The sequence below is a fragment of the Puma concolor genome, chromosome C1 (assembly GCF_028749965.1).
Source record: "Puma concolor isolate L17-30 chromosome C1, mPumCon1.1.hap2, whole genome shotgun sequence".
NCBI classification, from domain to species: Eukaryota; Metazoa; Chordata; class Mammalia; order Carnivora; family Felidae; genus Puma; species Puma concolor.
In genome coordinates, this window is record NC_141674.1 from 70,325,442 (window position 1) to 70,349,883 (window position 24,442).

Consider the following 24,442-nt stretch of genomic DNA (forward strand, 5'->3'; position numbering starts at 1 on the left):
CTACCTTAGACCTCAAGACATAGTTTCTTACAGCATTTCATGTCTACAGTTTGGTTCTCTGTTTCAGAGCATGAATTACTTTTCAGATGAAAAACCTGGGATGGCGGAGGTTTGTTTATGTGTGTTGGGGGAGAATCCAGGGTGGAAAAGTAGGGGGGAGTAACAAGAGATTCATTTCTCTGGTCAGGCAACCAAGTGAGGAAGGAGGTAGTTGTTTAGAGAGCTTCTCAAGTAGAGAATATTGTACTGATCTACTGAGAGCTGAGGAGGTAGTAGGAGCTTCCTGTGAGACTCAAGATAGCAACAGGAATACTTACGCAAGAAAGTCAAGACCAGGGTGTCAGTGCAGTTTGACAGTGGCTCTTTTCTGATGCTGCAACTTTAAAAGTATTCATTACATTACCACACACAAGAACCACATAAAAACTCGAGTCCCATCATCACTGCTGTTAAGTTTCTTCATTTGGTACTGGCATATTTATCTTACCAGTGTGCAAAAGGCATATTCAACACCCTGTCTGGTCTTGGCTTAGGTTTCAATGAACGGAATCCCGTAACTCTTGGCCAGTTTGTGGGCTTGTTTTTTGGTGACTGTCCTTGTTAGCAAATCACACTTGTTTCATCTGAGTTTTTTACTTGCTTAAGCTGTTCCCTGTAGAGGTTAATATCTGCAAATGATTTGCTATTATTGATGGCACATACACAGAGGAAGCCTTCACCTGTCCTCATGTATTGGTCTCTCATGGCACTGTATTCTTCTTGACTAGCTGTATCCATTATGTCCAGAACACAGGTTTTACCATCTGTAACCACCTGTTTTCAGTTAAAATCCTCTTTGTTGGAATCACATTCATCTACAAAGTGGTTCTGGATTAGCTGGGTTGTCAGTGTGATTTTCCCAACAGCAGCTGCTCCAACTGCCACCAGTTTGTACTCAGTCATTTCACACCAGCAAGAACCTCAAGTTACACAGCCTCTGCTTCCAACGGATTTAGGACCACAACTGGGGAAAATGTTGGAGACCCCAGAACTGCCATCACCAGCCCCCACCAGGGATTAAGTTCAAATCATTTTAAAACTTAAACCAACCAGTATTGCTAATTCTATTTAAGTTTTTAATCTGAATTCTGTTTAAGTTGTTGCAAAGAACTAAGAATATAATGCTTGCAACATCTTTTGTGAAATCAGAACATTTATACTTCTGTCAAAGGCAGATAATATTTATAACAACAACAACAACAACAAAAAGTCCTTAAAGTCATTTTTTAATGTTAGTACACAATCCAAAATAAAATTAGATTGTAATTAAGAATTGATATCTACCAGTATTTTAAAAATAAACATAGTCCATAAAAGATTTATAAGTGGAATGCAAGGATGGCTTGTTATTAGGAATACAATATCATTCATCATGTCAGCAAACTAAAGCAGAAAAAAATTTTAATAATAAATATTATTTTTAGTCAAGATACAGGTTAATCTACATGATCTCAAGATGACACCAGACTGATGCAAGGTGGATTTACTAGTCAAAACAGCATGCACTGAGAAAATATCCTAGATAAGTAACTGATTTTGAAAAATTCCACAGTCCTAGAAAACAGAAAGGAATAAAAAATAAATCCTGGAAGCTATAACCTTTACCTTGGAACATATAAATAATCCCAAGAGATTATCTTTTTTTTTTGTTCTCAAAAAAAAAAAAATTACATAAAATAACGCTTCCATGTGTACTTCAGAACTTCACAAGAAAGTGTCAGATTTATTTCATAAATAAATAGCTATAATAAGTCAATAGAAATAACAGGAAGAATATTATAGTGGATATTTATAAATTTTTGCCTTTTATTCTTTCCAAAAACAAACAAACAAACAAAAAGGAAAAGTGATCTCACTCCCACTCTGATGCATATAGAGAATTATTCCATACTTATGCTACACCAAAAGATGAATGAAAGATGGGATCATGATCCAAACGAGAGTAATTAAAATTTTCTATTTAGTAAACTGGAAAGGGAAGAGGGCAATGTGTTCCAATCCCAGTTAAAGTTGGATTCTTGAAGAGGAGATGTAAAAACTAGAGATCTTAATAGGGATCCCATATTTTCCGCTTTTAGATTAGGATATAGAGAAAGCTAGTCCATAAAAGAAACAAAAACTGATAAAAGAGATGAGAATATAGAAGCCATAAAAATATCTGGAGAGTAAGATAGAATATACACATGAGGTTTCTCACAGTGTGTTGAGTAAGCCCTGACACCAGGCAACTCTGGTATAGATGAAGTTTCTCCTTTTGTTTGTAAAATATGCTGGGATCTTTGTATTTTATTTTACATTATTTTTGAGCTAGAAAACTGGCATAATATTTTTAATATATCAAGTCATATATTTTGCATTTTCTTTAAATTATAGCCTTCTTGACTTCCCAGCCATTAAATAAAAGCATTTCCATCATCCAAGGGAGACTCATGTAATCTGGAACAAAGATGTCAAGTGTATGGTAAATTAGGGCTTTGGTGTTCAAATAAAACAGTAGCTTTGCAGTCTAGGCTTAAATGAAAGACAAATTTATAAATTCCCGTTTTTCTCACATTAAAACAATTGGAGATCTGAAATTTTTATTTTAGTGTATAGAAAAAGATCATGGAATATTATGGAAGTGGATAGGGTAACAGAGAGAGAACAGAGCAAAAGATCAGATGCTGTGTCTTTAGTTCTCTATTCCACCCCAGTATAGTTCAGCTGAGGATAACCCTAAAGATGAAGATCGGGCAGTGATAGGGGAACCCCAGAGGTAGATGTGTATGTGGGGGATGCTGAAAGGAAAGGAGACTGGTGCCCCACAATTTGTCAGATCTAGGGAGGAGGCCACTTGGCTGAATGTCCCACACCAACATGGACACACACAGCTGAGTGATGATGGCCAAAAGACCACAGACTGCACCAACCATACTTTTACCTTTGACTGCACAAATTCTGTGCATAATGAGTGAAACGTCTCAAAGTCACTGTGTGTCCTCAGTGAAGAACAGGGAAATCATTGGTTAATTAGGGAGGGGCTCTTAAAGAAGGGACCAATGAGCATCTGGCTGAGATTCAGCAGAGCAGCAGCGTGGGGGGAAAGCTGAGGCGGGGCCACATCAAAGTAGTGGAGCCTGTTGGTCGAAGAAAAGGGACCTCTAGGCACTGACTGTGCAGAGAAAAAACAAAACCTAAACATGACTTTCATTAGCCACAATACTGAGAATAGATAACAGTAGGATGAGCAACAGTAGGATGTCTAGGGACATCCTAGAGAAGGCTGCTACCCAATTTGGGTTTTTTGTGATGCCCCATGGTATGTCCAGGTACCCTTTGGCTAGAAGGAAGAGAAAAGGGTAGAGATAACACCAAAGGGACAATTTTAAAAGGAAAGAATAAGTAACCTTTAAGTGACGTATTTGAAATCCCATCCATCTTAGCTTCTCCTACCACCATTAAAGAGAATCTAAGCTTGAGAAAACTATGCAAACAGTTGTATATTAAAAAAACAGAATGTGACTTTTTTGCATATGTAAGTTTAGCATATGTGGATTTTAATTACCCACTCTACACTAGTAATTGCTTGTTTCTCTTATCTAACACCAAAGTTCTTTAAAAAAATTTTTTTTTAATGTTTATTCACTTTTTTAGAGACAGAGACAGACAGAGCATGAGCAGGGGAGGGGCAGGGAGAGAGGGAGACACAGAAAGTGAAACAGGCTCCGGGCTGTGAGCTGTCAGCACAGAGCTCGACGCGGGGCTGGAACTCAGGGAACTGCAAGATCATGACTTGAACCGAAGTCGGACGCTTAACTGTCTGAGCCACCCAGGCACCCCTAAAACCAAAGTTCTAACAAATGTTAGTTCTAACAAAGTTCTAACTCAGCACTGAGCAAGGAAATAAGAGACTGAGTCATTACTGCTGACTCTATCCCTACATCAGATGGGATATCACACCTGTAATGACTATCAGAAAGAGTGATCACACCTATACTTCCCTTATGTTGCAGCACGGTCATTACATAATTAAATTGTTAATACTTGTCAACATTTGTTTTGTTCTGTGGGAGATTATCACAAATACCCTTTGGTTACCATTGCCTAAAGACCATTAGTAGTCAGCCAAGTAAGTTTATTATGGAAAATTCTTACTTTTAAACAATTTATTGAATTAAATCATTTTTGAAATCAAAATTCCAATTTGGAGATCCATTTCCTTCATTCAGTTATGTTTTTACACTACTGAATTGGGGTATCCTTCAAGGGAAAGAAATAGTATAAGTAGAACATACTTATGTCAATAGTTTATATTGAACTCAACTGGTAATAATAATAAATAAATAAATCTTTATTACCTTTCCACAGGCACATATGAAATAAGTTGCTCCTCTGGTGAAAACCCCAAGGTGACTGAAAACACACATATCACAAAACACTGCAGTGTGCATGAGTTGGCAGTCTTGGTGAAGAAGCAAGTTACTTCACTCTTCTTCAGTACTTCCTCCACTCGTCAAGAAAAGTTGAAGGCAGAGTGGGAGTGGCAATCATGGGTCAGTATCGATGGAAAGAGAAGAAAGTAAGGGCATGGACTTCCTATTCTGCATGTCAGTTAGGTCATGCTGAGTCAGTTAGGACCCAGCTACCCTTCTCCACTGCAGAGTGTGATCTGCTCAGCAGGACTTTGCAGACTCTGCGGGTCTTTAAAAAATAGGTTCTACAGTGTCCAATAATAGCCACTTTAAGAAATAGGTTCTACAGTGTCCAATAATAAGTACTGTCCAATAAGCGACTTCTTAAGATGCTCAGGGTATTTTGATAAATCAAGAAGTCTCTAAATCAATTCTTCAATTGTCAAATAAGAATTTAGTGTCTCTAAATCAATTATCTCTGTTAAGTTTCTTCAATTGTCAAATAAGAATTTAGATAGTTTTTTTTTTTTTTCTTAATTCTGCTTTGAGTGACTGTGCTGGGCCAGGCTGGTGCTTAGCCCATTAATTGCCCTCTTCCCCTTCAAAAACTGCACATCTAAGTAGAGAGCCCTGGGAGATGATCTTTTTTCAAAATTGATTTCATAATGTCTTTGCTATTAATGATGCTTATAGGGTGTGAAACGTTAAATCATGACCCTGTAGGATTCTGGAACTTTTGCTCAGCCAAAATGTCATTTTATTTTATTCTTTAGGGTTGTACTTCTTACACTAATGTAGGATCTGGCTGTAGACTGTAATTAAACTGTAGTCAATGGGCCTAACTTTCACAAGCAATTAGATGTATTTGCTTTTTTTTGCTCCTCTTCTGAGAATATGAACTGGCTTTGTGGAATCACTAAGATGTATCCCTCTGCCCCCACTTTTATTTTAGTTCCTGCTCAGTGCAAAGAGAACACACAGCATTCTGCAATGTTTTTATTCTATTATTGCTTGAAATATTGACTTCACATTCCACTAGAGAAATTGAATGAGTGCAGGAATGTAAAGTACTGTTTAAGCATCTCTCTATGTTCCCTTCACCTTTTATGTTTTTCTCTCCATATAACCTTTCTATCCTTCCTACAATTCTGCTCTTCTCATGTTACGCACAAAGCTGAAAATGGGCAGGGCTCAATGGCCTAGAACATCTTATACTCATGCAAAAATACAAGACACTCGATTATGACATAACTTTGGATATTTTTCACATTAACAAAAAAATAAGAAGATAAACCAGGTCAGAATTTAGACTTCCAAATTACAAGGAAATGGTGTCTACCAATACTAAGATATCACAATTGAGCCAAGTGTCTTTCTTTCCCCAGTTACTCTTTTTTGATCACTTTCTTTAAAACATCCACGTGTATGATTGCTATATTGCGATATCTATGTACTCTTGAGAAAGAGCATTGATGAAAATCATTAACTATTGTGTCATCAATAATTATGTGGTTTTCATATCTAGTGATGGAGATAGCTAAAATACCATTGTCATCATTATTATATCCTTTTCTAAATTACTTCTTATGGTTTACAGAATTATATATGTGTTGTTGCTCTGCTATAATCCCAAATACATAGACACACACATACAGGCACACATACAGTTTTACATATTATGTATTATCAGGGGAAGTCTGTGGTGGAAGTGTCTGAGGCTCCTACCACTCTTGATTCCCCATAGCAACATAGTTTTTGGATCAGTCAAAACCCCATAGAGACATATGCAAGAGTTCACATCTTTTATGCTGGACCTCCTCAGGATACACTAATTTGCTACAGCTGCGCCCATGCCCATTCACTCCTAGGTTCCTGGCAAGCCTGACCTTGATGGTTGACAGGTGTGGGAGCTACTGGCTCAGAGGAAAGAAAATTAACCCTATTTCTGCCAGAGCCCTCTTATGGCTGAATGGGAATAATCTTCACTTCTCAGCATGAGAAACTGGTATGAATTTTTTAATCAGTCAGAAACCATGCTAGTCCCAAAAGCATTGGCACACAAGATTATAATTAGAGATGTTGCTTAGAAGTGGAAAGATGAAGATAGGCAACAGCTGGTTCAGTAGCCATGTTAGAAGACCCTTTAACATTCTTATAAAAGAAAATATTTAGAATTCATTGGCATATTTTGAGAAGAGAAGAAAGCCATTTCTCTCTTCCTCCTTCACAATTTGCCCTCTTCAGAAAAAAAAAAGTGTGTGTGTGTGTGTGTGGGGGGGTACTTTTATAAATGTTTTAAAAGACTGAGCCATTTTGAAATGGTACATTTTTGACCATTTTAATTATTTGATTTGTTTTCTTTTCTGCTTGGTGCACAGTCAGAGGTAAACTAAAATGGCTTGTGCTGGTAGTGGGCCATCGTAAAAAGCTCAAATGACAGTGGGAAATTGCTTTTGTGATGAAGGGAAGCATTAATAAAAGCTTTGCTCATGTTTACCCTTTTAAATTGGCCCTAGAGGAGTTGATTAAACTACCCCATTGGCAGTGGTTGGTTGATACATACATTGTGAAATGTTCTATGCCTGTAGGTGGTGGTTGAGTTTAGAGGTATCTACATTTTTCTCATCTGGTTTGGTATGTCATTGAAGTTTCATTTAAACTTTTTGTCCCCTTGTGATCTGGTAAAAATTTAAGTCTCTGCCCAGAAAGAAAATATTGTTGTATATTTAAGAAAATGTCATATTTTCCTTCCCACAAGGTGAAGTAATGTAGGCTCTCAAGACACTAAGTTATTCTACCTGTGATTTCAGGGCTTTAGTAGACACTGGTAGCTAGGATTTTTTTTTTCTTTTTAATTTAAAAGTAACCAAAGCAAAATAAAAGGATTTTTTAATGGGAATTTCTTGAATTTAACTATACGTTTGAGATGCCCCAAGAAAGTGCACTAAATAAGTTTTATAGCTCACTTGGGAGTCTTCCGGTTGAGTCAGAAAGTAAGAAAAGATTCATGTGGTTCAGCTGTCTAAGGGTACTCAGCGTGAGAAACCAGTGCAGAGTGAAGGCTCCCTGAGGATGGCCTATCTTATTCCCACTGTTGTGCCATTCCTTAATGCTTGTCTTCTCACCCTGAACAGCATGACAGGTGCTGTGCTCAGAGCATCTGCAAAGGCAGTTAGTAGAAGACAGGATCTCTTATAGAAACTCAAATGTCCTCCTTGGAGGATTCAGTTGATAAGGGTACATATTTGATTTCTGGAAGAATTCTGTTTAACTTTATTTTTGGTTTTGAATCTTAAAATTTTCTCTGGTGAAAGGCAGCTAGTGAGCATCAAAGACGTTTGTACATATTGGAATCATGTGGTTTTTCACACCCAGTGTATAAGGCATAGATTTTTCTCCTTTGTAGAGGAAAAAATTGTAACTGTGAAAGGTTGAATTCCTGCTCAGGCATCTAGTAAGTGCGAGGGTCCCAATATTTATCATGATTTTCCTGGATCCAAGACCAACTTCTGTCTAATGCATTAAGCTTTCTCCTCTATATGAAAAAAATAGGAGAAATTTAAGATTTTCCTTAGAAATGCATAATGCAATGAGTCTTAAAGATTTTCTAGTTTAACTCTTCTTCATTTAACATGGACAAAAATGAAGGCCTTTGGGAAAAGGAAACTAATCCCAAATCACACTGCTCTTTTTTTTTTTTTTTTTTTTTCTTTTGAATGGGTTTGAAGTTACAGGCTTATTTAATCATGCATTTTTCTTTTTCTTTTTCTTCTTTTTTTTTGTTATAATTATTTACTTAGACTAACAGAAAAACTTTACATCGGTGTAATCATCATCACAGTCAAAATATAGAACATTTCTACCACTCAAAAACTTCCTTGGTACTCCTTTATGGTCAGTTTCTCTACTAGTTACTGATATGCTTTCTGTCAGCATAGACTAATTTTGCCTGGTCTAAATGTTGTGTATATGAAATCGGACAGCACAAAACTTCTTTAGTTCATTCATTCATGTAGCTAGGGTATCATAGTACTGTCTTTCTTTTTTTAATTGCTGAACAGTATTCCATTATATGCATATCCTATGCTTATCTATTTACTTGGGTTGTTTACAGGTTTTTGCCTATTGAGAAAAAAAACCTATGAGCATTCCTGTGCAAGGCATTTCATACCTCTTAGGTAAATACATAGGTGTAGAATTGCTTAGTGTTTTGGTAATAAAATGCCAAATTGATTGCCAAAATGGTTATGCATTTCTATATTCATAACCAGTAGTGTGTGAAACTTCCAGTTGTTCTGTATCTTAGTCAACACCTGTATTTTCAGCATTTTTAATTTTACCCATTCTAGTTGTTATAGCAATATCTCATGGTTTTACTTTTGATTTCTCTGAGGCTTGAAAGCATTGAGCATCTTTTCTTGTGTTTGTTGGTCATTCGTGTATCTTCTTTGGTGAAATATCTGTTTGAATTTTTTGACCAGTTTTTTACACTTTAGGTTTCTAATTTTCTTCTTGAGTTGGAAAAAATGATTTTATATTTTGGATAGAAGTCATTTGTCAGTTATATGTAATATAAATGTGTTCACCTAGTGTGTGTTGCCCTTTCAATTAAAATTTTTTTTTTACTATTTATTTTTAAGAGAGAGAGAAATGGAGCATGAGCAGGAGAGAGTCAGAGAGAGGGAGACACAGAAACCAAAGCAGGCTCCGGGCTCTCAGCTGTTTGAAGCTGTTTGAAACCCACGAACTGTGAGATCATGACCTGAGCAGAAGTCAGATGCTTAACTGACTGAGCCACCCAAGCGCCCTTCATTTTTTTAATGATAATATATATAGTATCAATATATCTATCAATATATCTATATATCTATCTATCTCTATATCTATATAGATGTAGATATAGATATTGCATTCTACCTAGAAACATTTGCCTAATTAACATTATAATTAATTTTTTCCTGTATTATCATCTGGAATTATAAACTTTAAAGTTTGAACTTTAAAATAAATTTCAAAGTTTATATTTTAAAGTTTAAAATTTTAAGTGTGGAGTTCATCTTTGTGTATGTTATGAAGTAAGAGTTATAGTTCATTTTTTCCATAAGGATATCTCTTTGTTGAAAATGTTATCTTTTCCCCATTAAATAACTGCAATATCTTTTTTTTTTCACTTTTCCAAATAGTATTTAAAAATCTACTGACTTAAAAAAAAATCTCTTACTATGAGTATGTTTGTGTATTTCTACTCTCTCCATTCTTTTCCATTGCTCGATACATTTCTTCTTTCACCAATACTGCAATGTCTTGATTACGGTGGCTTCTGAGTAAGTATTGAAATCAAACATGTAAACCACTTTTGGAAAATTGTTCTGGCTATTATAGGTTCTTTGCATTTTCATACAAATTTTAGAATCAGTTTGTCAATGTTAAAAAAAGAAAAAGTGATGAATTATATTGGGATTTTAACCATGATGGGTCTTCCATAACTAGGTTCCTTTTACTTGTCCTAACAATGTTTCAGTTATTCACTGTGTCTCATATATATCTTGAACATATTTTATTAAATTTATCCCTAAATATTTCATGATTTTGTATGCTATTACAAATAGTATGTTTTATTTAAATTTTTATTTTCTAACTATTCTTTTCTAGGATAGAAATACACTTGATTTTTTTATATTGATTTTATATCCTATGACTCTGTTAAATGGGTTTTTTATAGCAGTTTTGCTGTTTTTGATTCTTTAGAATATCTTATATATATATGTAATCATGTATCATCTCTTCCTTGTGAATCATCTCTTCACAAGGACAGTTTTATTAATTCTTTTACAATGTTTATGTTATTTTTTTCTTCACTTCTTGCACTGTATAGAATTTCTAGTACAATGTTGACTACAAATGAAGAAAACAGCCATCTTGCCTTGTTTCCAGTCTTGGGGGAAGGCATTCTGACATCCAATGTTGTATATGATGCTCATGGCAAGTTTCTCATACGTGCCTTCTATAAGGTTGAAAAAATTTTAACTTAAATGAATGATTTCTTTCCAAATGTGTTTTTCTGCACATATTAAAAATTAACATATGCTCTATTGTTCATTCTATTAAAATGGTCAATTATGTTGATTATTTTTCAAACATTAAATCAACTGTTTAATTCCTGAGGTATACGTCATTCATTCATTCATACATACATACATACATACATACATACATCAGTCTACATAATCATCCTCTTTATATATTCTGAAATTCAGTTTGCTGATATTTTGTTAAGGATTTTTCTGTCTATGTTCATGATCTATGTTCATGTGTAGTTTTCTCTTAGTATCTTTGACTAGTTTTAGTATCAGCGTGCACTTGCTTCATAAAATAAACTGGAATTGTCCCTTCTATTTGTGGAAGAGTTTGCATGTAGTTGTCATTGGTTGAAATCAGCTCTTAAGCCATTGAGGCTTATACTGTTGCTTATGGGACGGCCTTTAACCATGAATTTGATTTGTTTGTATTGATTAAGGGCTTCAGGTTTTCTTTTTCCTTTTGTCTCAAATTTTAAAAATTTGTATCTGTTAATGAGTTTGTGCATGTCCTTAAAGTTAGCAAATTTATTGGGATATTTATTAATTATAATCTCCTATTATCTTTTCACTGTCTATAGGATCTGTAGTGAGTTTCACTCTTTCATTCCTAATATTAGTTATTCTTCTGTTCCCTAATGATGATCAGATCTTGTATTTTTTTTTAATTTTTTTTTTAATGTTTATTTATTTTTGAGACAGAGAGAGACAGAGCATGAATGGGGGAGGGGCAGAGAGAGAGGGAGACACAGAATTGGAAGCAGGCTCCAGGCTCTGAGCCATCAGCCCAGAGCCCGACGCGGGGCTCGAACTCATGAACCGTGAGATTGTGACCTGAGCTGAAGTCGGACGCTCAACCGACTGAGCCACCCAGGCGCCCCAGATCTTGTATTTTTAAAAATGTTTACTGAGTTATAATTGATATCAACATTATGTACAGTATAATTATTCTGTATTTGTATGTGTTACGAAATGATCACCATGATAAATCTATCCATTACCATGCATAGTTACAAAATCTTTTTCTTGTGATGAGAACTTTTAAGATCTAGTCTTTTAGCAGCTTCCAAATATACAATCATTATTAACTGTAGTCACCATGCTGTGCATTATATCCCCATGATTTATTTATTTTATAATTGAAAGTTTGTGCCTTTTGACCCCCTTTACAACTTTCACCCAACCTCCACCCCTCTGCCTCTGGCACCTCTGGCACATCTATTCTCTGTATCTATGAATTTAGTTTTTTTTTTTTTTTTTCTGTTAGATTCCACATGTAAGTGAGATCATACAGTATTTGTCTTTGTCTAATTTCACTCAGCATAATGTCATCAAGATCCATCCATGTTGTCACAAATGGCAAGATTTGTGACATGTTTTTATGGCTAAATAACATTTTATATATATTGATGGACTAAAGTTGCTTCTATGTCTTGGCTATTGTAATAATGTTGCAATAAACCTGGGGGTGCATATATCTTTCATGGTGGCAAAATGACTAACAATTCCAGGCTTCACACCTTTATAGTACATCTTCCTCTCTCCTAGATGTCTATAGAATAATTCTTCTTGAATCTTAAATAAACCCTTGAAACTGATCATATGTCCATCCAGAAAAATTCCTGGTGGACAAAGAAATGCTATATGCTGATTAGAGTAAACTTCAGGTGCAGGAATCAAGCACTAAGTTAAATGACATGGAGTTACCTCAACAAAGTTAGACCTATCAGGAATCATCCCCAGAGCCTAGGGTATAATAATAACCTCTAACTTCCAAACCCATGGCCTTTTAAAAATGGAAGTATAATGAATAGCAATATCCTGTTAGTTTCAGGTATACTTTATAGTGATTTGATATTTTTATAAATTATGAAATGATACCCATGATAAGTTTAGTTACTTTCTGTCACCATACAAAGTTATTGAAGTATTATTGACTGTATACCATGTGTACATTACACCTCCATGACTTACTTATTTTGTAATAAATTTTGTGCCTCTTAATCCCCTTCACCTATTTTTCCTGCCTCACCAACTCCCCTGTTCTAGTAATCAACAGTTTATTTCCTGTATCTGTGAATTATTTTCTGCTTTTTTTCTGATTTTCTGTTTCTTTTGTTCATTTGTTTTGTTTTTTAGAACCCACATATAGGTAAAATCATATGGTATCTGTCTTTGACACTCTCAAGTGTCAAAAATGGCAAGAGTTCATTCTTTTTTATGGCTGAGTGCTATTCCATTGTGTATGTATACCATATATTTATCCAGTTATCTATTGATATTCACTTAGTTTGCTTCCATATCTTGGCTATTGTAAATAAAGCGGCAATGAACATTGGGGTACATATATTTCTTTGAGCTGGTATTTTTGTTTTCTTTGTATAAATAGCCAGAAGTGGAATTGATAGATTGTATGATAGCTCTATTTTTAATTTTTTAGGGAAACTCCAAACTGTTTTTCTTAGTGGCTACACCAACTTATATTCCCACTGAAAGTGCTTGAATCTTCCCTTTTCTCCACGTCCACACCAACACTTCTTGTTTTTTGTCAGCCCATCTGACAGGTATGAAATGACATCTCATTATGGTTTCGATTTGCATTTCCCTGATGATTAGTGGTGTTGAGCATCTTTTGATGGGCCCGTTGGCTATTTGTATGACTTCTTCGGAAAAATGTCCATTCAGATTCTCTGCTCAGTTTTTAAATCAGACTTTTTTTAATATTAAGTAGTATGAGTTATTTATATATTTTGGATATTAAAATCTTTTTGGATGTATGATTTGTAAATATCTTTCCCCATTCAGTAGATTGCCTTTTTGTTTTGTTGATATTTTCCTTTGCTGTGTAAATGATTTTAATTTGAGGTAATTCCATTTGTTTATTTTAGCTTTTGTTGCCCTTGGATGAGGAGACTGGTCCAAAAAAATATTGCTAAGACCTATGTCAAAGAGCCTACTGCCTATGTTTTCTTCTAGGAGGCTTATGGTTTTAGGTCCAAATTCCTGGCTTTTAAACAGCTTGGAAAAACAGTAAGTCTTGGGGATAAAACATGGGGGAATTTATGATCGCAAACAAACAAACAAAAAAGATTAATTTTAACATTTTCAACCAAAACAAAATCCCTTGAAATTAGAATTGCCAAATTTACCAAGTAAAAATACATGACACCAAGTTAAATTTAAATTTCAGATAAATCATGAGTACTTTTTGGTATAAAATGCCCTCTAAAACACTGTACTTGAAATTTCATGTTAACTTCAATACCAAATTGATCTATTTGAAATACACATACACAAAAATCAAGACAACTTCTATATGAAACAAATAAAGATAAGACTAAGATTGCCGGTAGGTTTCAGTTGCATGCATCCAAGATTGTATGAAATCAGTTCAACATATGTGTTTTCAATGAGGAGGACATATCCTGAAGTTCTACAGTCTCTTTCTGCCTCCTTATTGATTTTTTTGCCGAATTTGTCAAGAGTTTGCTAAGCTCTGTATTGTTGTGGAGCTTTTGTGTTTTTGGTTTTGTTTTCTGTTTGTTTTGTTTTGTTTTGTTTTGTTTTGTTTTTAGGAAGAAGCTCCCTCTCATATCTCAAGGGGCAGGTCTCTTGTTGCCCGCAAGGGGTCTCTTGGTCCAAAGTGCATGACTGCATGGATAAAGTCTCTAACTCCAGACTTAGGAAGTTCATTTGACTCTTGTTTTAAGGATTTTCCCTTAACTTAGCTTTTATTAATAACAAACTTATATTCCAGGCCCGACTCTTTTTTCCCCCTTGACTTGCAGAACTTGAGAGGGAAGAGGTACTGTTTATATGGCTTCCTTAGAAACCTCAACCCAAATCATGCTTCTTAATGTATACATGCTGGTACTAAGAAGTTACAGGATATGCTGCATGTTTATATGAATGGCACAAATTCTGGAGTTTTAAACTTAGACCTCTTGAAATAAGGCTCAAATTTTGTGGGATAATATTAAACACGTATTACCCATTTTTAATTATTACAATAAATTATATATAATAATTAAATATAAAAATGAAAATCATTTCTGAAGACATATAAAAATGGCTTCATAATGTGCGCCATTCTGAGAAATCAAAAAGGAAATGACACTGAAACATTAAATATAAGCAGGAATAGGGGCAACATAGAATAATAGCCCCAAAATACAGATTCTGGAGATACTTAACTGAATTTTTCTCTCAAATTCATATGTCTGTCCTCTGTCCACAATCCCCCAAAAATAGCCATCCCAAAAGAAGGTAAAGCATGCTTCTAGAAATTTAGGGATTCCAGGTGGGCACACGAACATGAAAGAAGTTGTGGTAGGCTTTGTATTATACAGCTAGTGATATGCTATAATTTGAAATACCTTGAATGAATTTTGCTTTCCTTATCACTACAGTGTTAGATGCCACATGAAAGCTGTGTTTCAAAATTAACAAAACAAATAGAGAGACAAAATCATCCAGAAGCTTCCAGGGATATTACATTCTAGATATGGACTTCATGAGATAGGAACCTCAGGAGTGAGAACCTTTAAAATAAAGTTATTGCCTTAGCCCTTGGTGAGAAGTTTACAAAACAAGCTGTACTTTGCATCTCTGGGTCTAACAAAGATCACATATCAAAGCTTCATGACCAAATTAATGTGTAGCTTATCCCCCTCCCCAAGGTCTTTCCCTTGGTTTTATTATTACTGACAATATTGTAAGAGCGGTGTGAAATGGCCAATTCACACATGTGCCACGTTTTGCACACTGCCTGAACCTGCTGGAACATGATTTTCCTAAGAATGATGACAGTAATAAACATCTTCTGGCAGAGGCTTGCAAAATCTGCACCCATTTTAGTCACTCAGTAATGGCCCATAAAATTCTTTGAGAACTGCAGGAGAAAAACAATGTACATACTCATGCATAAATTAAAACTAGAAGTGCCAGCTCAATGGAACTCGACTTCTCACACTCTGGAACAACTGTGGAGCAATTAAAAAATAAACAAACTCATAACACATGGGTGCAGCCAACGGTCATCAGAGAAGGTGTTCTCTGCTGGAGCTCAAACCATTACCCAGCACTTTCCCTGAGTAGATTCCCTCTTTGGTCTGTGAAAATAGAGAAATTTACGTAATCCTTCCTGATGAGGTCTCTTGCAAAAGCATTGCAATCTAAGTGGTTGAGAGGGAAAATGTTCATCTTGACTTCCCTTTACATTGAGGATAATTTTTCTGCAGGAAATATGATATATAAAAGAACATTCCTGATTTGCCTATTTATATCAAGGTTTTAGGTTTGAGCTCTGTCATTTTTATGGGTGAACAATTCAGAAAAGCCCTTTGTTTTATCAAGGTGCAAAGAAATTAAACACTTTGACTTGTCTAAAAAATATCTTTTTTTTAAATGTTTATTTATTTTTGAGTGAGGGAGAGAGAGAGAGCAGGGAAGGGGCAGAGAGAGAGGGAGACACAGAATCTGAAGCAGGCCCCAGGCTTCAAGCTGTTAGCACAGAGCCTGACACGAGGCTTGAACTCATGAACCGTGAGATCACGACCTGAACCCAAGTCAGGTGCTTAACCAACTGAGCCACGCAGGAGCCCCCAAAAAATCTTTATAGAACTCAAAAAAATCTTTATAGAACTCAAAAAAGTCATGGAGTATTTCTAATAATATCTTACAATCTCTTTGTCAGTCCTACTCATTGTGAGTAGGATTCTTTAGAATATTTGGAAATGAAAAAATAATCAGGTTTATGGTCAGGTTTCCATATTTGTCTTAGCAACTGAGAGCCTGTCCTGTCATTATTTGGAAATTTCTTAGGTAGAAAGTGTAAGTACCACCATTTACCCTGTTATCTAACATAATATCCAGTAGTAGAGACAGTGTAGTTGCAATAATACCCTCCTGAAGTAGCAAGACTATAGTTGGGGGAATTGATCCCAGATCCAGAGGTGGGTTTAATTGATCCTAGTTTAATTGATCCAAGTCACTCACCAGAGATTGGCGTAGACATGCAACCATTTTGGGCCAATAGGCCCAAATAGGCCAGTAGGCCATGTAATAAGATTTATGAAAGATCCCTAGGAAAGTTCTTTCTTTCTCTTCAGAGTGAATCAGAAAGCTTTTTTCTCCCCCCCCCCCCCCACCACCATGGTTGTGAATGAGGAAATTTGTAGCCCCTATTATTTTCAGCATCCATCTTAAATATTTGAAGAAATGAGAGTCAGGATGAAGTCAGTGAGAAGTTTCCTGAGCTGGTGGATCTATCAGCACTAACCCCATGAACTTGATTTCCTCTTATATGAGCTGGTAAGTGACCCGTTCTTTAAACATCATTGTTTTAGGCTTTGTTACTTACTGTGAGAGGCAGTCCAACAGTCTCAAGAACTTTACAAAAAATGTATTTCTAATAGAGCTTGGACCTTGTAGGATAGAGAGTTGCAGATGTTCAGATAGTTGATGTGTGGGCCAAAGATATAGTCCCTTTAGACAATCAGAGAATCATGAAGTAGGAAAGATAGAATCTTCTCAGAAAGCTGGCTATAGCTGGTGAGAATCCCAGCTCTACCACCTGTGAGAATCCTCCATCCTTCTTGAAATTTCTGTGGTTTTAAAGGAGTTTACTTCCTCAACATTTTTTCTCTATATTTTTCCTCTTGATTCTCCATGTGCTATTTTCCATCAGAGCCCATCCACCTCACTGTGTGTGTTTGTGTACACATGTGCACAAATACACACACACACACACACACACACACACACACACACACACACACTGCATCACAGAGCATTCTGTAATGCTGATTTTCTAGATGATTTCTGGAATATCATAAAGGGAATATGAATCCTGACTTGTATGAATAGCTGCACACTCCACTCCATTTCTTCTCATCTCCTCTTACCTGTCTGCTCCCAAAGACACACTAGAGAATTTCCCCAACAAAGGCACATCTTCTCCTCAAGGACTCCTAGCTGCAAAAAAAAATTAAAAGTTACAAGTTCTTCTCTTTTCCAAATTTGTCTTGAACTTGCCTTAGTTATCAAGGAGATATTCTTAGGGTACTGCATCTGCAAAATAATATTCCCAGTTGTGACCAGAAACTTCCTTCTAAGTCAGTACAGCTCTCAATTCAGAATGGTGTTTAGATTCTGCCCAGCCCCTTTGCAAGCAGGGAAGGCTTCTGAGGCAGCAGGACCTTTTCATGTGAGAAAGGCCACTATCTAGGATTGAAGAGAAATACAAATGAATGGTTTTAGGATCAGAAACATCTTTGGATCTGAAATATGGGAAAAGGTCCATACAAGCACTATGCTCTAAATGCCAGGAGAGGATGGTCCTCATGTTAAGCACCTTCTTGATACAGATTCATGGTAGATGGCAGGATATCAGAATTGGTGCACAGACTAGAGACGAAAGACCTGAAAAATCTTGCAATGTTAGTAGATCCTTGCTGTTAGATGATTTCTAGTGCAAAAAAAAAAATGCTTCAACTTCTCTTCCAATGTAATTCACTTCTGTTCTACGTATCAAAGATCTCACAAGAGTAGTTAAGGCTATCAAGTGTAATTCAGCACTTAAAGATCTTACCGTTCAATTACTGATCATGAAAAAAATATTCACACTCAAAATACCAGCTCAGGAAACAAGAGTTTCACACTCTAGGGCTAGTGCTATAATCTCTTATAAAGCACTGAACTATATCACAATGATAGTAGAGAGTATTGCTGTCTAATAACAGTTTAGCATATGTGGAGCCAATACATACAACTGTGGATTATTAATTCTAAAAAAGAGGAATATAATTAATAGTCTGGAATGATAGGAAGAGTACACAAGTGGACATCAAGAAATCCAAACTTGTGGTTTGATTCTATAACTTTCACACTTTACCTCTCCTAGCAGGCCTTAGTTTTCTCCTTGATAAAATGATAAAATGAAAATATTGATAAAATGAAACAATTGGGTATTCCTTCAGTAAGGTAATTCTAACTCATAGCTTTAAATTATTTTAAGAAGTTTGAAAACACAAATCAAGGTACCTAATCTTTTTTGCTCTCAGGTTCCTCATCTGTAAAAGAGAAGTATAAAATATCAGCAATGAATATATGCATATCATCCCTGGAGCCCCATTTTGGAAACCCATGCCTGTTTCCTTCCAACTTCTGCTCCACACCTATCATTACCTGTCTCACAGTAAAATCACTTAGTTCAGGTGGTTTTTTGTTGTTGTTTTGTTTATTTGTTTTAGTTCGGGTGGTTTGAGAGAAGTTGATGTAATTCTGTAAAGGTAGACATATGGCTTGGCCAATCAGGGATTAGCACCAGCAATTGGTACAGGAATAGACATTTGAAGCAGGCTAGACCAGTTAATGTTGTCCTAGGACTTTCACTGAATCTAACTAGAAAGAAAACTTCCTTTTCTTAGATTGTGAGCAAGGAGAAAAAATGGACTTCCATTTGCCAGTGGCCATCTTGTCACTGCTTGGAGTGCTCCTTTTTGAGAATGAAGATAAATGGAGAGGAAGAAAATTGGTGAGGTTGGGGTTGGCGACACTTCATCTTGAATCTCTGAATTCAAATGCTTGAAGCCAGTTATTTTTGGTATGTTTCATGAGCCAATATGTTTCCTGCTTTTCTTTAGGACAGTAATTTTTGGGGAATCTTGGTGGCTCAGTCGGTTGAAGTCCAACCTGATCTCGGCTCAGGTCATGCTCTCACGATTCGTGAGTTCAAGCCCTGCATTGGGCTCTGTGCTGATAGTATGGAGCCTCCTTGGGATTCTCTCTCTCCCTCTGTCTCTCTGCCCCTCCCCTATTCATGCTCTCTCTCTCAAAAATAAACATTAAAAAATATATTGCATTAGGAAAAAAGAGCAATTTTCCTTGGATTCTATCATAAATACTCAAAACATCTACCGACATAGCACCTTAGAAATGTATTAGAATTTTTTAATGAGATAAAGCATGTAAAAGAACTTTTAAAAATGCAAATAACTATGCAAATATGTTACTACTACTATTATTTTTTTTATCATTTTTATATGATAAAATACAGAACAATTATTTTAATTAAGAATAAAATACTGGGGCACCTGGATGGCTCAGTTGGTTAAGCGTCTGACTTTGGCTCAGGTCATGATCAGAGGCAGTTCACAAGTTCAAGCCCCACATTGGACTCTGTGCTGACAGCCTGGAGCCTGCTTTGGATTCTTGGTCTCCCTCTCTCTCTGCCCCTCACCCTCTTGCGCACTCTCTCTCTCTCTCTCTCTCTCTCTCTCTCTCTCCCTCTCTCTCTCAGAAATAAATAAACATTAAATTTTTTTTTTTTAAAAAACAATGAAATACTTTGTTGGCATTATTACTCAAATAAACACCATCTTAAATAAGCACCTAATTCCTTGCACGCTTATCCTTGTTGCTTTGGGAGAACTTACTTGATTTATCTCCTGGTCAAGAAGTCTGCCTAATAGCTATAGATTTGTTTCTATATTATCTGATTGCTGAATAGAAAGTAGGAATATACTCATTTTGCTTTGTAATACAGTTTAACTCTCTTTTGCTAAAGTTCTTATAATACTTTGTACTTTTAAAAGAAAGGTGCTAAGTGCCAAGAATTAGTATTCCAGTGATTTAATAAGAAGGAAAATAGAGACTTTGTGAGGTGTGCTAAGTCTACAAGATTTTAAATAGGGTCTGAAATCATTAATCCACAAATTCTGGACTAACCCACTTTAATAAAGAGGAGTTCCAGAACCTAGTTTGCAAACTGATTATATGGTTAATGCAGGATTAAATTTTCTTTCAATTATAGACCAAGTCTTGAAAATGCTCTAAAGAGAATGAAGGAAAAAAATATCCTACAAGAGGTACATTTGGTGTAAAGTGCTTTTAAATATGTTTCTTAATTGCTGGGGGCTGTTTTGCTCTTCATCTAATCATTGTCTGAATTACTGAAGCTCAACTCATCTGATAAAATAGGTGAGTTTAGTGGTAATGAAGTCAGATAATGTCTTATCTGAGTGTCAGGCTAGGCATCAAATGGGCAGTGTGTTTAACCATTAGTAAGGAGTTTACAGACTGAAATATTTTCATCCAAGTTACATGTCTCAAGCCAATTCATTGGAATAAGAAAAGGTTTAGAAATGGGAAAACGTTTGAGAAGCTGTGCCTTTAACTATTTAATAAAATTGCTTGTTATTTAAATAAAGGTAATTAAAAGTGTAATGCTCTGGAACTATTAGGCATCTACTCAAAACGAGTGGATTTTTGTTTTGTGAAAGAGCCAATACCTTGAAAGAAGGCACAGGCTTCACAATGAGAATCCCATAGATACTTTTAAAGAGCTGGAGATTAACTCATTTAAATAAACAGTCAGTTTATGGCTTTTTCACCAGGGAAGCCAGTATTTCCTTGGGGTTCTTGAATTAGGGAGTTCCACACCAAGGTTCTGTGAATTAGCTATGTGGGCATTCATATTATCAAGACCTTCACCACCGCAGGAGGTCCCACATGGGCAGAAATCAAAGAAATGTAGTAATCTTATGACTAGACTGATCTTCTGCCTTGAATGCTTTCAAGTTTTTTTGCATTATACCTGTGTTTTGTTTTGTTTTGTTTTGTTTTGTTTTGTTTTAATCCTGAAACTATTATTTGTTTGATTCTAATTAGTAACACATACTGGATGGCCAGGCCCACATGCACTGTTTTTCAGGTGTTCATTCTCGTAGAGGAATTTTTATGTATGTTGGTTTTATACCATAAAATGTGAAAATTAATACAACTGCTCAGTACAAGTTTAAGAGCAGTCTTATGTAAAATAAAAAGATATTTTAAATGAAATAGACAAATGCACTGGCTTTTCTATGTTTTTTACACTAACTGAAGCAAAACTATATTCACATATGAGAAACATCCAATTTCATTTCATCCCTCCCCCCTCCTGCCCAACATATGGTAAGTATTTCCTTGGTTTCTAAATCTGATTCATTTCCAAATACACTTGGGGAAGAAGTGTAAGTTACCATACTTCCATCTAATTTTTCTCAGGGAAACTTGTACAACATAAGTTTTACAGAATGGACGAATTTCATTAAAAAGAAGAGTCTCTATCCCTGCAATACTTAAAAACCTGTGAAATTGCAGGCCATCAGAAAGAAGTCATGGTATTATTTGCTGGTTTTCTGTCAACAACAACTTTCCCATCCTTATGTATGTTTCTGCAGTTTCAAGTGCACGTTTTTAGTAGCAATGGGCCAGGAGAATGCAACTGACTACCTTGGATGTCTGGGCCACCAGGCTGCCTAGAGGAGACCGTGGAGTCATACATTCTACTTGATTGTGTTTGTTTTTTGTGTTGTTTTTATTTTTCTATAGAAAACCAAACCAAGCAAAGAAACTTTCTACAATGCATGCTAAAATTACCGCTAACTTACATCTGTAGAAATTTCTTCTTCTTGGTTCAGTTCAGCAGTCTTGTGTACTGGTTGTTTTCTAAATACATCAGTTTTATTTTGTGCTAAAAACTAATGCCATCGTGTTACATACTACTTTTAACTATATGGTTGAAATGCTCTGGGCCTGACAGGCCATGAAGCATTAGTATATGATTGGTTCTTTCCGTCTTGGAACTCAGCCTAATACCTAGAGTATTTAAATAGGGAAATTGACATTGACTTTGTAATCCCTTGTGTGACACTTGTTCTGTGAACAGATAAGGGGGAAGTAAGTCAAGTACAGCATTTGTCAGGAAGTCTCCACTGTCTCTTTGTCCCCAAAGGCAGGAACTGTCAGCATTTGTGACTTCAAGCTAGCCCATGTTCTGATATTATTGTGCACATTCCCAGAGGGGATTCTTTGGAAGGACTTCTGCATTCAAGTGAAAGGAAATATTTCAGCTGTTTTTCACAAGCACTGATTGCCCAGGACAAAGTGACTGACTGCTACACATGCTGAAGTTGAAGGACATAAACATACTATAATATGTTTTGTCATAAACAATCACAGATTAAGGCTCTTTTCACAGGTGATTGAACAAAATGAATAACAGAATGAGGACTTGTATTCTGAAGCTTGTTGCTCATGTAAACTCATGTTCTGCATTTTAGAATTTGTTGATGGCATAGCTTCTGCTTTAGGAATAAGCCCCATTAATCAGGTCATTCCTCTAGGTGTATTCTGAAGTAGCTACTTTTGGTGATTAAACTTCACATATTATATTAGGTAACAGAGCATGCTGTTAACAGCATGCTATCACTAAAGGCAAAAGAAAGCATTCATTTTAGATAAGGCAGGTTAATGTGTGTCAACTCTAACACTGCTCTCTGAAATGAAGGTAAGAGTAAGATACAGAACACCATCAACAATAGCAAACATTTGCTGAGTACTCGCTATGTGCTGAGCATGATACCAGGTACTAAGAAGAAATATGTATCATATCGTATCATATCATATCATATCATATCATATCATATCATATCGTATCATGTCATATCATATATCCTATTATATTTCATAGGCAATGTAAATCAGCAAGCAATTCAAGGCAGTAAATCAACAATAATCTATATGCCTTGAAAAGTATCAAGACATATGAATCCCATTTAAGAGTCAAAAGAGTTGAGGTCCTTGCTCATTCGGAGGCTTAATCGAGGGTACAAAGTCTGTAAGAAGTTTAAGCAAGACTATTTAATCTATCTTCTGTGTGATGAAAGGCTAGGGGGAGAACCCAGGAGCTTTGAGATTTTCCATCTAGCAGAGAGCTTAGAGCCTGGCCACGAGAACTTTCAGGTTTTTCCTTCTGGGATGAGACTGCATTTAAGATCTCCAAGGAGGGACGCCTGGATGGCTCAGTCGTTTGGGCATCTGACTTCAGCTTGGGTCATGATCTCACGGTTTGTGGGTTTGAGCCCCATGTCGGGCTCTGTGCTGACAGCTCAGAGCCTGGAGCCTGCTTCAGATTCTGTTTCCCTCTCTCTGTCCTTCCGCTCACACTCTCTCTCTCTGTCTCTCAAAAATGGAATAAATGTTAAAGAAAATGAGAAAAAAAAGATCTCCAAGGAACCCTTTAGCTGATAATTCCAATTATGAGTTTTAAGCTTGCATAAAATGTCAGTTGTTAAGCAATAGACATCATTAGATTTTTCATCGCCTTTCAGTTGATGCTATTAATGAAGCACAAACACAAGTCTAGTAATTCCATTTCCACTATAAAAGATTCAGAGGGATAAAAGAACCTCAGTGGCTTTTTTTGTCCAGTGTTTTTTTTTTTTTAAATATGTTTTTCTATATAAGAGAAAGTCTGTTGTGAATTAAATGCAACTCTGCATTTAGTCAGTACTCCATTCTGTTTTCCCAATAAATAACTGGATCCAAAATCATTTAAAGAGAAAAGACCTTCTCTTTCAAGAAACAATTCCAGACTACCTTTTATGAGATTTCTCTAGCAGACCAGTTTGAAACTGTGAGGAAAATAACCCAAACCATGTCAGTGTACCGAAGGGAGATCCATAGGGAAGCACAGCCTCCTAGTTCTGTCTCCATACCATTTCTGGTGGGTGCGGAATAGAAGAAAATTGTGGTTTCAACAGAATTCAAACATTATTGTATCATATCTGAAAACATTTATTCATTAAGACCAAAATAAAGGAAAACGTTTTGAAAAGTAACAGCCAGTAATTTAAGTCTCACTGCGCTCAATCTAAATTTGAGTTCTGGCCATTTTCAAGCATGTTATCATGAGTATTTACCATGACAACATCTGCATAGCATTACCTACTCACTTCTGAGTATTTAATGTAGGTACTCTTAAGAAACATGTTCCTTGTGGTCTGTTACATATATTTTTAAGACCACATTAAAAGAATCAAAAGTGGAAAAGATGTTTCCAAGAACTTAAACACAGACAATTCTCATGGGGATTTTTGAAAATATGCA

At 35.9% G+C, this 24,442-nt stretch overlaps 1 pseudogene; it reads right to left on the bottom strand.

The window, feature by feature from the left end:
- Nucleotides 1-394: 394 nt before the first annotated feature.
- Nucleotides 395-942, bottom strand: LOC112870965 (GTPase NRas pseudogene; annotated as a pseudogene).
- Between the last annotated feature and the right edge of the window lie 23,500 nt (nucleotides 943-24,442).